Raw genomic sequence first — 15,397 nt, 5'->3', positions numbered from 1 at the left:
TTTTTATTTAAACTTATGGAAAATTGCCATTGATTTTAGGTAAAAATCTGTTCCTATAAATCCTAAATTGGGGTACAAAGTTACCTTGAGAAGAATTTTCCTTTCTTAATAGTTACAAATTTGAAATCCTTTACCACACTGAAAGCTACCACTTATACATACCCGTATTATGGCCAGAAAAATTAATAAGTAACTTTTTATGTGTGTCCTGTACCTGCAAAAATTCTACTCACCTTACTATTCTTTTCCTTTGGAAAGTTGCATCATTTTGCTTTCTCTTGAAATTTTTCTTTTTATTTTGGTCTAAATAATTTCTCAACTTAAAATATTTAACTAAGCTTGGCCACAGGACCAAACGGTCTTCCAACCACGTTGTTTCAATAGTCATCTCTAGCAAGAATCCTATTTATATTAATCTCCCTTTCCTGAGGGGGCCAAGTTTTATTTGCCCTTAGAACAACCAAATTTTCAGTCTTTGGTCCTGGGCATAAGAAGACTAGAAATACACCATGCTAGGACTTAAAAAGTTTACACTGTTAATGTCACATCTTACAACAACATCCCCTTGAGAATTCCACCTTTACAGTAGTTAATACAGAGGATGACGCAGGATTTACAGATGTTGCTCCTGAACTCTGCTCCATCTTTCATTTCTACTATTTTGCAGGATTAATTTGAAACTGACACCTCTGGCTACTGGTAGAATTAGCATGCTCTGCGATTCTCTCTCCCCCTTCACACCCAACTAGAATCTCCTGGCTGTTGAGCCGTAGCTACTCTCCTTTCACTCTCTAACTCTCATTTTTGTTTCTCCTATATAAATAGTTCAATATTTGCCTCTAATGTTTCATTTTCCCCTCAAGGAGCTGAGTGAATCTGAGGGTTATCCTTATTGCTCCACATGTTTTAAAACAGCAGCAGCAAAGCTTACCAAAATGATTAGTTTTACTATGTTGCTGCTCAGGAACAAGTAACAGCAGAGAAAACTGATCTGTGTCTGAAGACTCAAAGAGACAGTACAGGAACAGTTCATATTTGAAATGCCATATTTACAACCATAAAGGCTAGAAATAAGATACTAAACTGAATTTTGTAGTAATTGATAACCTACACAGCTCCTACACTCAGGGGGAAAAAATTTTATTCACCAACACGCAAGTTTTGTCCAACCCTGATTCAAAGACTTATAGCACTTCACATTTTCAGCACCCTGCAAAAATATTGTCATGTCTAAATAATCACAAAAAAATGCTTTAAAAAAAAGCAGCAAGTTACCAAAAGTCATTTAATTGCAGCTACAAAGCTGTACCATATGGTCTAACCTCCTTATATTCCTAATAAAATATACTGGTATTTTCACAGATGCTCTACTGTTTTATCTGAAATTTCTAATAAAAATTTCTAAGACTATACAAGAATATAGAAATTAAAAATCTGTGTTGTGCTACTTGATAAGTTAAATATGAGCTAGTAAACAGTTGAGCATTAAGTGATTACTATTACATGATCAATTCATGACCCATCTTTAAGATACATAATCAGATTTAAAATATTTTAAACGCTTCATAGAATATTTAAAAACTAATTTAACTTCCACTTATTAATGCTGATTCTCTTTTTGCTTTTCCACTCAGCTTCAACAATATATTTATTAGTTTCACTTTCTGGTTTCTATACCCTAGCACTTTCTAGCTCTCCTACTCTAGCACAATGGTGCAATGTTTGGGCACCAAACAATGCAGACAGTATAAATACAAACTGTTCACTACACTCTGTTCATTGAAACCCATTTTAAGAACCTTATTCCTGGTTATTTTAAATACTGCTTTCTGAAAAGCTAAGGCCCAACCAGACCTGACTGACTGTCCGTTTTAAAGGAGGAAAGTAGCCCACTTCTCTTTACTTTCTACCCATCGTTTCCCTTCCATAATCAAAGGGAAGAAAAATAGTTTAAACGAGACATACGAAGCGGATGAAATCCCAGGGGAGACACCATCATCCTATGCCTCCATATAGACTCAGTGTGTGATGCGGTGTCCCTCCCTTCCCTGCCCTCGCACCTCCGGCCCTTCCACCTCCAAGCAGTAAGAACCGAAGTAGCTGCCCAGAGTGTTTAGTGACGAAGGAGGCTCCCACCCAGCGAACAGGAAGCAGCAGGCTCCGCACCCAACCCGGATTAAGCGCCACCTGCTCCTCTGCACACCAGACAGCAGCGCCTGAAGCCAGCCTCCGACCTACCGGGGGAGGTGGAGAAAGTTCCCTCAACTCCCCTTCCCCCCTCCCCGCAAACTTCCGGGCCCGGCTCGCAGGGAGCTGCCTTGAGCGAAAGTTGCCCCCCTCCTCCCGCGCCCGGACTTCCTAGGCCGCTGGAACTTTCCAGCCTCCTCCGCACTCGCGGTGCGGCCCCCCCCCGCCCCGACAGAGAACCGGCGGCACGGGGTGGGGGGCAGCCGCGCTGGAAGGAGCAACAGGGCCTTTTCCCAGGGCTGGAGGCCTCACAGGCCTAGGGAGCCGGGTAGCCGCCCCGGTCTCTCCCTGCCGCTCGGTACCTACCTCAGTCTCACCCAGGGAGGAAGGAGGCGGCGGGGGACCCCTCTCCTGCTCTCGGCACTTTCCGAACTCGCCCCCGAGAACGCGGCTACCTGGGCTTCCTCGGCCCCGAGTCTCCGCCCGCGGACACGCTCGCCAACGCGACTCCTCCGCGTCCCTCCCCCCAGCGGAGCCTCCCTCGCCGGGGTGGGGGGTGGGCGCTGGCGCTAGGACCCCCGGCGCCGCCTCCTCCGGCGCCGCTTTCTCCGCACCAGGATTATCGCTGCTCTTTGAACAGGGCCCTGGACCATCTCTCCGCCATTTGCCCCCCGCTCCTTCCGTCACTGCGCTTCCCACACTCGGCCGCCTCCCCGCAGCCAATCACATCTCGCCTTACTCAACCGACCCGCACGCCGCGGCGCATGCGCCCCGAAAGGGCGCTGGGACGTCACTGCGCACGCGCGCTCGGGGTGTGCTGGGAGCTGTAGTTTTATAAATTGCTGGGGGAGTTAGGGGAATCTCTTCCCAGCCCCCACCAGTCTCCTGTGCTTTTTCCCCTTGTCATGGGGAGAGCTGGAGGACTGAGCAATGCTCCTATCAATGCTGCCCAAGTCTATCTGTGTGCATGCTGCCGCTCTGGGCATTGCATCAGGCTAAAAGGGAGAGCGGGAGGGTGCTGTGACGCGGCAGGGCTGCTTGATGGCTGGTGACATTGCAAAAAGAAAAGGAGTACTTGTGGCACCTTAGAGACTAACCAATTTATTTGAGCATGAGCTTTCGTGAGCTACAGCGCACTTCATCGGATGCATACCGTGGAAACTGCAGCAGACTTTATATACACACAGAGAACATGAAACAATACCTCCTCCCACCCCACTGTCCTGCTGGTAATAGCTTATCTAAAGTGATCATCAAGTTGGGCCATTTCCAGCACAAATCCAGGTTTTCTCACCCTCCACCCCCCCCCCCCACATACACACACACAAACTCACTCTCCTGCTGGTAATAGCCCATCCAAAGTGACAACTCTCTACACAATGTGCGTGATAATCAAGGTGGGCCATTTCCTGCACAAATCCAGGTTCTCTCACCCCCTCACCCCCCTCCAAAAAACACACACACAAACTCACTATCCTGCTGGTAATAGTTCATCCAAAGTGACCACTCTCCCTACAATGTGCATGATAATCAAGGTGGGCCATTTTCAGCACAAATCCAGGTTTTCTCACCCCCACCCCCACCCCCCATACACACACAAACTCACTCTCCTGCTGGCAATAGCTCATCCAAACTGACCACTCTCCAAGTTTAAATCCAAGTTTAACCAGAACGCCCGGGGGGGGTGGGGGGGTAGGAAAAAACAAGGGGAAATAGGCTACCTTGCATAATGACTTAGCCACTCCCAGTCTCTATTTAAGCCTAAATTAATAGTGTCCAATTTGCAAATGAATTCCAATTCAGCAGTTTCTCGCTGGAGTCTGGATTTGAAGTTTTTTTGTTGTAAGATAGCGACCTTCATGTCTGTGATTGCGTGACCAGACAGATTGAAGTGTTCTCCGACTGGTTTATGAATGTTATAATTCTTGACATCTGATTTGTGTCCATTTATTCTTTTACGTAGAGACTGTCCAGTTTGACCAATGTAAATGGCAGAGGGGCATTGCTGGCACATGATGGCATATATCACATTGGTGGATGTGCAGGTGAACGAGCCTCTGATAGTGTGGCTGATGTTATTAGGCCCTGTGATGGTGTCCCCTGAATAGATATGTGGGCACAGTTGGCAACGGGCTTTGTTGCAAGGATAAGTTCCTGGGTTAGTGGTTCTGTTGTGTGGTATGTGGTTGTTGGTGAGTATTTGCTTCAGGTTGCGGGGCTGTCTGTAGGCAAGGACTGGCCTGTCTCCCAAGATTTGTGAGAGTGTTGGGTCAATTTGGGAGAGTGTTGGGTCAACGCTTCCTCAGCTCTCGTCCCCTAAAGCCCCTACTCTTCTTGCGCTATATTGATGACATCTTCATCATCTGGACCCATGGAAAAGAAGCCCTTGAGGAATTCCACCATGATTTCAACAATTTCCATCCCACCATCAACCTCAGCCTGCTCCAGTCCACACAAGAAATCCACTTCCTGGACACTACAGTGCTAATAAACAATGGTCACATAAACACCTCCCTATACCGGAAACCTACTGACCGCTATTCCTACCTACATGCCTCCAGCTTTCACCCTGACCACACCACACGATCCATCGTCTACAGCCAAGCTCTGCGATACAACCGCATTTGCTCCAACCCCTCAGACAGAGACAAACACCTACAAGATCTCTATCAAGCATTCTTACAACTACAATACCCACCTGCGGAAGTGAAGAAACAGATTGATAGAGCCAGAAGAGTTCCCAGAAGTTACCTACTACAGGACAGGCCTAACAAAGAAAATAACAGAACGCCACTAGCCGTCACCTTCAGCCCCCAACTAAAACCCCTCCAACGCATTATTAAGGATCTACAACCTATCCTAAAGGATGACCCAACACTCTCACAAATCTTGGGAGACAGGCCAAGGGGGTGAGGGGGTGAGAGAACCTGGATTTGTGCAGGAAATGGCCCACCTTGATTATCATGCACATTGTGTAGAGGGTTGTCACTTTGGATGGGCTATTACCAGCAGGAGAGTGAGTTTGTGTGTGGGGGGGTGGAGGGTGAGAAAACCTGGATTTGTGCTGGAAATGGCCCAACTTGATGATCACTTTAGATAAGCTATTACCAGCAGGACAGTGGGGTGGGAGGAAGTATTGTTTTATGATCTCTGTGTATATATAAAGTCTGCTGCAGTTTCCACGGTATGCATCCGATGAAGTGAGCTGTAGCTCACGAAAGCTCATGCTCAAATAAATTGGTTAGTCTCTAAGGTGCCACAAGTACTCCTTTTCTTTTTGCGAATACAGACTAACACGGCTGTTACTCTGAAAGGTGACATTGCAGTATGCAAGTGTGTTGTTTGCTTGGTTGGTTTGTTTCTGGAAAGGTGGGCGACGTTTTAGTGAGACGCTGCATGTGACTTATCCAGCCTCAAGGTTCAGTGCGGTAGAGACTAACAATCTGGATTGCCTGCCCATGGCAGTTATTTGGCACTGAGGATTGCAATACAAAGTTCTCAACCCACTGGGTTGAATAACTGAAACTCAAGTTCCTTCCTTCTCTGAAGGCCTTTGAGTGGTTTGGAGCATCCTACTAATGCTTCTCCTGGATCCTGCTCAAGTTTGTGAAATTTGTAAAAGCAACAAGTTCCAGTGTGGAGCTCTGCTGCACTGGCTTGATATTAAAGGGACTTAGACAAGTTAAAAATCATATGTTTGGACTACGGGTAAGTAATAATACATGGCTCTTAGATGGTCTTTTTCATCAGTAGATTTGAGAGTGCTTTACAAAGGAGGTAAGTACTATTCCCATTTTACACATGAAGAAACTGAGCACAGGGAGGTCAAGTGACTTATCCAAGACTACCCAGCAGACAAGTGGTACAGCTGGAAATAGAGTCCCAGGCCGGTGGCCTATCCAGTAGGTCAGTGGTTCTCAACCAGGGGTACATGTAGGGTTGCCAGGCGTCCGTTTTCTATCAGAACGCCCGGTCAAAAAGTGATCCTGGTGGCTCCGATTGGCGCTGCCAACCAGACCATTAAAAGTCCTGTTGGGGGACTTGGGCTAACTCTGCACAGCTCCTGGAAGCAGCCACCAGTTCCCTGCAGCACCTAGACACACAGGTGGCTGGGGAGGCTCTGCTCGCTGCCCCTGCCCAAAGGGCCAGCTCCGCAGCTCCCATTGGCCAGAAACCGTGACGAATGGGAGCTGCGGGGGCAGTGCCTGCAGGTGCGAAAGCAGCGTGTGGAGCTTCCCCTGGCCACCTGTGCACGCAGGGGCTGCAAGGACCTGGGCGCCAATTTCTGGAAGCCGCAGTAAGCACCTCTAGGACTCTGCGCCCCCTCCCGCACCCCAAGCCCCTGCCACCTCCCGCACCAAAACTCCCTCCAACACCCCAAACCCCTTGTCCCCAGCCCCACCCCAGAGCCCAAACCCCCAGGTGGAGCCCTCACCCCCCTTCTGCACTCCTGCCTCAGCCCAGAGTCCCCTCCCGCACCCAAACTCCTTCCCAGAGCTCACCCCCAACACCCTGCCCCCTCCTGTACCCCAAACCCCTCATCCCAGAACCTGCACCCCCAGCTGGAGCCCTCACTCCCTCCTACACCCCAACCCCCTGTCTCAGCCCAGAGCCCTCTCCTGTAACCTGAACAACTCATTTCTGGCCCCACCCAGAGCCCGCACCCCATCCCGGAGCCCTCTCCCACACCCCAAACCCCTCATCTCTGGCCCCACCCCAGATCTCTCAACCCCCTCCCGCACCCTAACCCCCTTCCCCAGCCTGATGAAAGTGAGTGGGGGTGGGGAAGAGCAAGTGACGGAGGGAGTGGGGATGGAGCGAGCAGAGGTGGGGCATCAGGGAAGTGACGGGGGTCTCCGGTTTTGTGCAAGTAGAAAGTTGGCAACCCTATGTACATGTACCTCTGGGGATACAGAAGCCTTCAAGGGGACACATCAACTCATCTAGATATTTGCCTACTTTTACAATAGACTACATAAAAAGCACTAGCAAAGTCAATACAAACTAAAATCTCATACAGACAAAATGAGAAAGTAAGCAATTTTTCAATAATAGTGTGCTGTGACACTTTTCTATTTTTATGTCTGGTTTTTGAAAGCAAGTAGTTTTTAAGTTAAACTTGGGGTACGTAAGACAAATCAGACTCCTGAAAGGGGTACAGTAGTCTGGAAAGGTTGAGAGTCGCTGCAATAGGCCACACTGCCTCTTCCAAAGTTTGTGAAATTGCCTTAAACTTAGGTCATTAAAACTGAAAAAAGTTAAGTTAAGCACTAAAGTAACTTTCCACAGTGTCTTGGCTTTAATCGGTTTCCACTGTTTGCATAGATCTTTCACACAGCAATAGGACAAAAAAAATCACTTTTAAAAATAGGAAATTGCAGTTGCAAAATGAACAACTAGCAGGAGGACTCAGACGGTGGCACTCAGAAGTTTCTGAGCCTAATTTTAAATAATCTTCAGATGTCAACTATATTTCAAGTTGATGGTGTCTCTTGAAGGCTGTAGCAAATAGTGCAAACTTTAAGATTTTATGTTTGTCAGTCTTTCTTCATTGCTCAAGCTGTTGCAGAAACAACTTAATGGCATCAATTAATAGAGCAGTTGAGCCACATACCTCTGTGCACTATGTTAAATGTATGTATAGTAGTATTTACAAGATGTGCAGCAATGTGAAATCATGTATTTGAGGGAAAGGGTTGGTTTCCCAGTCTAAGACTAAATTTAAATTTGGTTAATCTGGAGTTACAATTTAGAGTACATAACAGTCATTTAAGGGTAAATAATCTTACAATAATTTTATAGTTATCAAAAAATAGCATTAGAAACCCAGTATACTCAGAGTTAAGACTAAAGTTAAAAAAAACAATCTTTGAAAGTATGGAAATGCAGGACTGGTCTACACTACTGTGCAGGGTCGATCTAAGTTACACAACTTCAGCTACGTGAATAACGTAGCTAAAGTCGATGTATATAGATCAACTTACCACGGTGTTTTCACTGCGATAAGTCGACAGCTGCCACTCTCCCGTTGACGCCACTTGAGCTTCTCGTTCTGGTGGAGTACCGGATCGCAGTGGGAGAGTGCTCAGCAGTAGATTTATCGCGTCTATGACGAGATAAATTGACCCCTGCTGGATCGATCGCTGCCCACTGATCCGGCAGGTAGTGTAGACAAGCCCACAGTTAAGGCACCCAAACAACCTTAACTCTACCTCCAGAGTGGTGACCTGAGAAAAAAATAAGGAGATGGTCTTATAGATCCATAACAAATTCATCTAATTAATTAAAATATTGTAATGCTTGATTCTTAATTATGCAGTGATTGTACAAACTCCAACTGTACGTACAACTACACACACAGTCCACAGAAGCAAAGTTCCAGTGAGAAAAAAAGCATGACAAAGGTCATCACTGCACATTCTTCATCAAAACTCCATTTGCCACTAATACCACAAGTACCAATAAAAACGGAGCATAGGTATTGATGTATATGTATCGCTAAGGTCTAGCTCATGATACTAAAACACTGTAGAGCAAACATCAGTGTGGTGACAACAAATTGTCAGCAATGGAGAATCCATCACAACCCTGTATACATTGATTACTATCACGGTTAAAAAAATTGCACCTTATTTCCAGTCTGAGTTTGTCTAGCTTGAGCTTCCAGCCATTGGATCATGTTATACCTTTCTCAGCTAGATGGAAGAGCCCATTATTAAATATTTTTGTCCCATGTAGATACTTGCAGACTGTAATCAAGTCAGCCCATAACCTTTTTGTTAAGCCAAATCGATTGAGCTCTTTACCACTATAAGGCATTTAAATAAAAAGGTTGTGGTCATTTATACCTATAAAGCGGGGGGGGGGGGGGGAAGGGGGGGGGAAGAGCTCAGTGGTTTGAGCATTGGCCTGCTAAACCCAGGGTTGTGAGTTCAATCCTTGAGGGGACCATTTGGGATCTGGGGCAAAAATTGGGGATTAGTCCTGCTTTGAGCAGGGGGGTGGATTAGATGACCTCCTAAGGTCCCTTCCAGCCCTGGTATTCTGTGATTCATTTTTCTGGTTAGTAATCTTGTATCAAAGCTGCTAATTTATGTGCTTAAAATTCAAGGGCCTAATATTGACACCTGTTATGTGGTGACTGGCCCTTTAAGGGGAGATGGTTCCAGCCTAGGGTTGCCAGCTCTGACTGAAGCTATTCTGGGAGATTTTTTTTCCCAACACGACGTTATGTCATTTTCTTACAATATCCTATTAAAATCTCCCAGATTGCTTTCAATAGTCACTGGGAGAGTCATGCAGATTCGGAGAGACTCCCGGCCAATCCTGGAGGCAACCCTAATCCAGCCCCACCTGTCACACAAATAGCTCACCTCCCCAAGTGGAGAAAATGAGCAAACTCACATGACAGACAAGTTACGGGTGACTAAATCAGACCTTCTGTGGGTAGAAATAAGACAGAAAAGCCTGTGGGAAGTTAAGAGGGAGACTCTAGGTAGGAAGTGGGGTTGATATAGCAAGGAAAGATTTGAAAAGGCTGAGAAAAGATGATAGACCTTCTGGGAGGAGTGTTTGTGTGAGGTTGAAACGAGGGTGAAAGTTTTGTTTGTTTTGGAGTTGTATTACCTGGAAGGAGTGGACTTTTCTTTTATGATTTAGCTGAAGGACCAAGTCAGTGCCGCAACCAAACCAAACTGGAAGGTCCGGAGATGTAACCCGACTGAGTAGAAACTCTCCTAAAGCCAGACTGGGTAGGTGGTCTACGACAATATCTAACCTATAATTAATTTTAGAGACTGTTGAATGAGCTTTCTTTAAATACTAACGGTGAGTAATTAAAGTTAGTTTTATAACTGTATTTGATCATTACTTGCTCTAGTACTTATCAGGAGTGGAAGGACGCAGTATAAGTACCAAATAACAAATTACTCCTTGATCTTGTAATGAGCTCTATGCAGGAGGAGGCTGCTACCTCCAATGCAGATTCTCCTTGACTGTCATCTGGCTCCATACAGGCCTAGCAGGTATTGTAACATTAGGGCCTTACTTCTCTGAGCCAGAAAATGTAAGGAAAATATTCAGAGTACTAGAGATGATGCTGCCTAGGAAGCTGTTGTATGTCTGAAACCAAAGGTAGTGATTCTGGAGTCTCTTAGAAAGTGGTACGGCAGAAGAATTACAGATATAAGGAAGGTGATTGGCTATAAAATGTTTTAAAACAACCCCCTTTTTAAAGCTGCCATGTACTTGAGACCCTGTGAACTATGTCCATTTTTCCAATGGCATTTCTAGTCTCTGAAATCCCACACTTTGCATTCTAAGGCATCACAGCTTCATTATCTAGGCAGGCATTCGCATGACTGATGGAGGATAAGTTTAGACTAAAATAAGATGACTGCCTTTTTTTTTTTAAGACATTCAGCAGATAAAGATAGGGCTAAATAATTAAAATAAGTTATCATTAAAGAATTTAAAGTTTTTTTTAAGAGTAAGGGTAAAATTTTCAAAAGCACCCAGTGACTCACTGACTTCCCATGGGACTTAAGTGCCAAGTTCGTAAAGTTACTTTGGGTAACATTTTCAGATGTGCCAAAGTAACATAGGTCTGAACATACTAACCCATAATGTTTGCGTTATATCTGGGTAGTCTCAAAGAGGTGGGTACAAGCAGAAGGAAAATATAAACTATATCATATCTACTTTCTTTGGCAGTGAGGGGGAAAAGTGCCAGGATTTAACAGGGAGGGGGTATTGTTTCATGGTCTCTGTGTGTATATAATGTCTACTGCAGTTTCCACGGTATGCATCCGATGAAGTGAGCTGTAGCGCACAAAAGCTCATGCTCAAATAAATTGGTTAGTCTCTAAGGTGCCACAAGTACTCCTTTTCTTTTTGCAAAGACAGACTAACACGGCTGTTACTCTGAAACCAGGATTTAACATGTATCTTATTCCTTCTGCAGTTAGTGGAACTCCATGGCTGAAAGTAGTTGTCTCTCTTTATTGTAAGACATCTTGGCATTGAGTTTCCCCTCTATGAGGAAATGGATGGGAAGCAGGGAGCTCTTCCTGGCTCTTCCTCCATCAGAGGATCAGATGCTTTTCTTGGAAGGCCAACAGATGGTCTCTGTGTCACCCCCATGCTAAACTAGTGTCTCTAATGGTTATCATAAAGACAGAAACTAATGAAGAGAGAAGCTCAAATGTGGCTAATCCACCCTGGCACTCTCCAAAGGTCTTCAAACTCTGTGCCAAGATGTTTGCTCTGGGGTGCAATATGGTCTGTACAAAAATAAAATACAGCTGTTTCCAAATGTGGAGCCATTAACATAAGCTGAAAAGAGATCTTGTTTCAGTTTAAACTTTCCTCCAAAAGAAGAGGGAGGCAGTGCTGCTCTGTTGCTGGACAACAGCAGGGAGTTTTTTGGGGCGGGGAAAGATGGAGACCAAATATGCTTTTTGTTGCCATCAAAGATACATCGTTTGTAGATGTGTCTAGTAGTCAGAACTAGCATGTGACAGATAACAGCTGCTACTTCACAGGAGTGACAATTTAGGGGAGAGCAGATGACTATGTACAGTTCCCAAACTTTCTGGCTAGTAAGCAGAGTGCAAATTTAACTAGGGTTGGATAACCAGATGTCTCGTAGTTTGCTGGCTGTGAGCCCAGTAATCCTACCATATTGTCTAAAACTTCAGTATTAGTAGCATGAACAACTCCATATACACCCCCCAAAAAACCCTTCAAGGCAGGCATTCCCTCTGTGGTGAGGGACAAAAAATTACTCAGGAGACATTTCTCATTATTCCCAGTAGGTCAAACCTGTCAGCTCCCATTGGTTCAGAGATACCCTGTAGCTTCAGTCTCCCTCTCCTTTCTGTGTTTTTTTCCCCTCTTTTGTCTCTCTCATCCTGGCCACTGTTCATCTCTCATACAGTCTGCAGCTTCCTATGAACTGCCCCCCTCTGTGTTCTCCCCAAAAGGGATTGAGAGATGGGGAGGTTGGAAGGTCCTGTTGCTCTCGCTTTACTCCCAATTTTCACTCCCAACAATCTTCAGGGTCCAGTTATAGCTAGCTGAAAAAACAGGTAAAAAAATTCTATCAATTAAAAAAATAATTTTTCTTTCTTTCTTTTTGACCAGCTCTAGTTCTAGCATTCTACCTCTTCTCCTGTGATCGGAATAATCCAAAACCCAGGGAAATCCTGGCCCCATTGAAGTCAATGAGAGTTCTACCATTGACTGACTCTCTCTCTCTGAAACAGTGTTGAAAATAGAGATGCCCTGTCTATGCTAGCATATTAATGACTTTCGGAACCAGTTGGGGGTCTCATTTTTAGCAACAATTCAATTTCCTATTGTCTGCAGTTCTTAATAATGTGTTAGTTACTCTAGTTGAAAACATGCTAGAATAACAGGATCAAGCAGAATGATACTTAAATGGACAGCAGAATATTACAGTATGATTTGTGGATGCCGCAACCAACATATGAAAAAGGTTGATTTCTGGGAAGAAAGCAGTGGCATTGTGGAGAATTCTGCATATCGCCTTTGACCAAACCCCAGGAAAAGGGACTAATTGGGGTTTGAAAAGGGAGAGCTTGATACAGTTTTTGACGATGTACAGCCTAGTGTAGCTATTTCAGCATGTGAAAGAGCTGATCTGAGGCATTAACAACATAATACAGTAAAGCTTAATAATGTAATGCTTAAAATGAAGCATCACTGACTGGAATAAAGCATGAGTTACAGGGAACACAGCATGTGGCTACATCGCTGTGATAAATAAGTGATTCAAATCATGGCACTACTTAGTCAGATCCAGGCATCAAGCAGAGAAATATTGTGTTCCTCCACCTTCTTTCTGCAACGTGCACACTCATCTGTTGCAAGCGTGCCAATGGCAGCATCCTTTCCACTAAAGAAAAGCCACTGGAAATACTGGTTCTACTAGATGAGCCAACAGCAGTTGGCTAACATCTGAGGCTAACTTGCTATTGGGCATCAGATGTTTGTTCAGAACAGTCTTTTTCTAGGAGTTCAAGTCTACTGGAAAAAACAGGTGTCAAATCCTAGTGGAGAGAAGACACTGGTAGTTTTGACCTCAAAACACATCATTGAGGTCAACACTATACCCCCACCTGGGGTTTACCTCAACTTACTGCAGTGAGATTGAAAACTACCTGTCCTGTGTCTTCATTAGGATTTTACAGCAGTTAGTTACCTTGATGTAAAAATCATATCTATTTTTTCAGTGAAGACATAGGCTCCCTTAAGTGTGATCCTTCCAAGTTAGGGTTTAGGCTATTTAGCAGGGTAAAAGGGGAGGTTTCTCTGTATGTGTTGTGGAGTTAATAGAGGACTACGGTCTCTGATATAATCTGTTGCTTTTATCAGAAACAAATTTACTCTTAAAAACTCTTGGTATTCCTCTACAAGTGTGTGAGTCGGCGGGGGGAGCAGGTTTTGGCACTACTGAAATTCAGTCTTCACTGAGTCAATCCTTAATGCAAGCCGCAGAGATACATTTTCATATAAAGTTGAAAACAATATAGTGCACATGCAATAAGCAATTGCTTTTTAAACTTCATTCTTGTAATGAGCTAGCTGCTGTGTGTACCACTGCCTTGTTCTATTCTTCCACCTGTAACGAGGGAGCTGGACATGATGTTACTGACTGGAAACTGCTGTGTGTATTCCCTGTGTTTCCTTCTCTTTTTAATTAGAATGTATGTGCATGGCACATGCTAAACAACGTAGTTCTTTGTCCCCTTTGTCCTTTAGCATGGGTTATGTGTGTACATCTAGAGAGATACATGCCATATTCATTCAATTTCTTGCTGTTTTTCATAAAATATTGTCTTTTCCTTTGCATTTCTTCAGTATTTGCTTTTTCCTAAAAACTGTGTCCACTCGCAGTTCCTGAACAGTCATCTCCCAGCAGTCAGAAAACATTTGACCATAACTTGACTCGACATAGTGCAACAGAATTACTCCATTTAGAGCAATACATATGCTTCTGCAGGGGTGTGTGTGAAGTAACAAGTGGCAATGATATAAACTATAGCGAGAAAAGCAGTCCAGAAGCAGTTGAAATCTGAAGTGTTGAGGGTAGCTCGATGGCTTTGTGCCTCAGCCTCATGGCAAAATTAATCCACCAATTAGCAAATTAAGCTGATAAAATGAATATTAAAAAATAATTGCATCAAGATTTTCCGGCAATGAGGGAAGAGGCAGCAGAATAGAGCATGAACATTAGTCAGTGTCTTCATTAATGCCAGGCTAGAAAACAGGCCGAAACAAATTATGCATCTGGCTGCTTCACCCTTTATCCTAATTACAATGCCATTGCCACAAAGAAAGCTGCAACCTGTGCTGCATATTGCACAAGTGCCTAGTCAGCATAGCATGTTGGTGCCAATTCTGCAGTCACTCTGAATTTAACAAGGTTCACTGTGTATGCTCTTACCAACAGCATATATACTGGTCAAAGATCATCCCATTGTGTGCAGTATAAATATCCACTAATGGGTGCTGGCCGAATAATTTAGAATTGTATTGGAAGAAGATAGCAAAAGGTCAAAAAACAACCTGAAAGGATGAGATCACCATGTATTGATTGGCTGCTTGGACTTTCCGAACAAGCGAACCATTACTGGAGCAAGCTGCTTTCAGAGATGAAAGAACAGACAATGCATGTGATGGGTATCCTAATGGTATATTGTACACCTGAAATATTGCAATGGCCTGATCATACTTCAGATTTTCTAGTGTGTCTGTAATTCTGAATGCATGACACACATGGACCTACAACAATAAAGCAAAACGTTCACATTATAGTCATGTATACATAAACATTTTGAAAGGGGTTGCAGGGAATGTACAGTGCAAAGAATAAATATACTCGAACCATTGTAACCAACTAACGTCTACTTGGTGCTTTTCACAAAGTATAGACTTTTCACCTTGTCTGAAGAACCATAATCAGACCTGTTCCAGGAAGAGTTTAGGATACTGAACTGCCCTTTCTCTTCTGTCCTTCTATCTACAGTATGTTAACCTCCTTGAACGACATAACAGGTCTGTACAAAAGGACCACAAGGTTTTGCTTGGTGTTTGCTGTTTGAAAATTCTGTGTGACACATCGCTAGAACACAGGGACACAGCCATTCTTTTGATAGTCATAGTTAAACTTCAAAAGGGCAGTGAA

The 15,397-nt window shown here is 44.3% G+C and overlaps 1 protein-coding gene across 1 annotated transcript in view; it reads right to left on the bottom strand.

The window, feature by feature from the left end:
* The window catches only part of WAPL (WAPL cohesin release factor), a 126,565-nt gene extending 123,673 nt beyond the window's left edge, over nt 1–2,892 (bottom strand). Inside the window, exon 1 of the mRNA XM_084635420.1 lies at nt 2,554–2,892. The gene's annotated coding sequence lies outside the window, so the exon portion shown is untranslated. The remainder of the gene's footprint in view (nt 1–2,553) is intronic.
* Nucleotides 2,893–15,397: the final 12,505 nt, after the last annotated feature.

This window comes from Lepidochelys olivacea, assembly GCF_965140295.1.
Source record: "Lepidochelys olivacea isolate rLepOli2 genome assembly, chromosome: 7".
NCBI lineage: Eukaryota > Metazoa > Chordata > Testudines > Cheloniidae > Lepidochelys > Lepidochelys olivacea.
The sequence above is the reverse complement of the archived record's forward strand: the minus strand, read 5'-3'. Positions and strand labels throughout refer to the sequence as shown.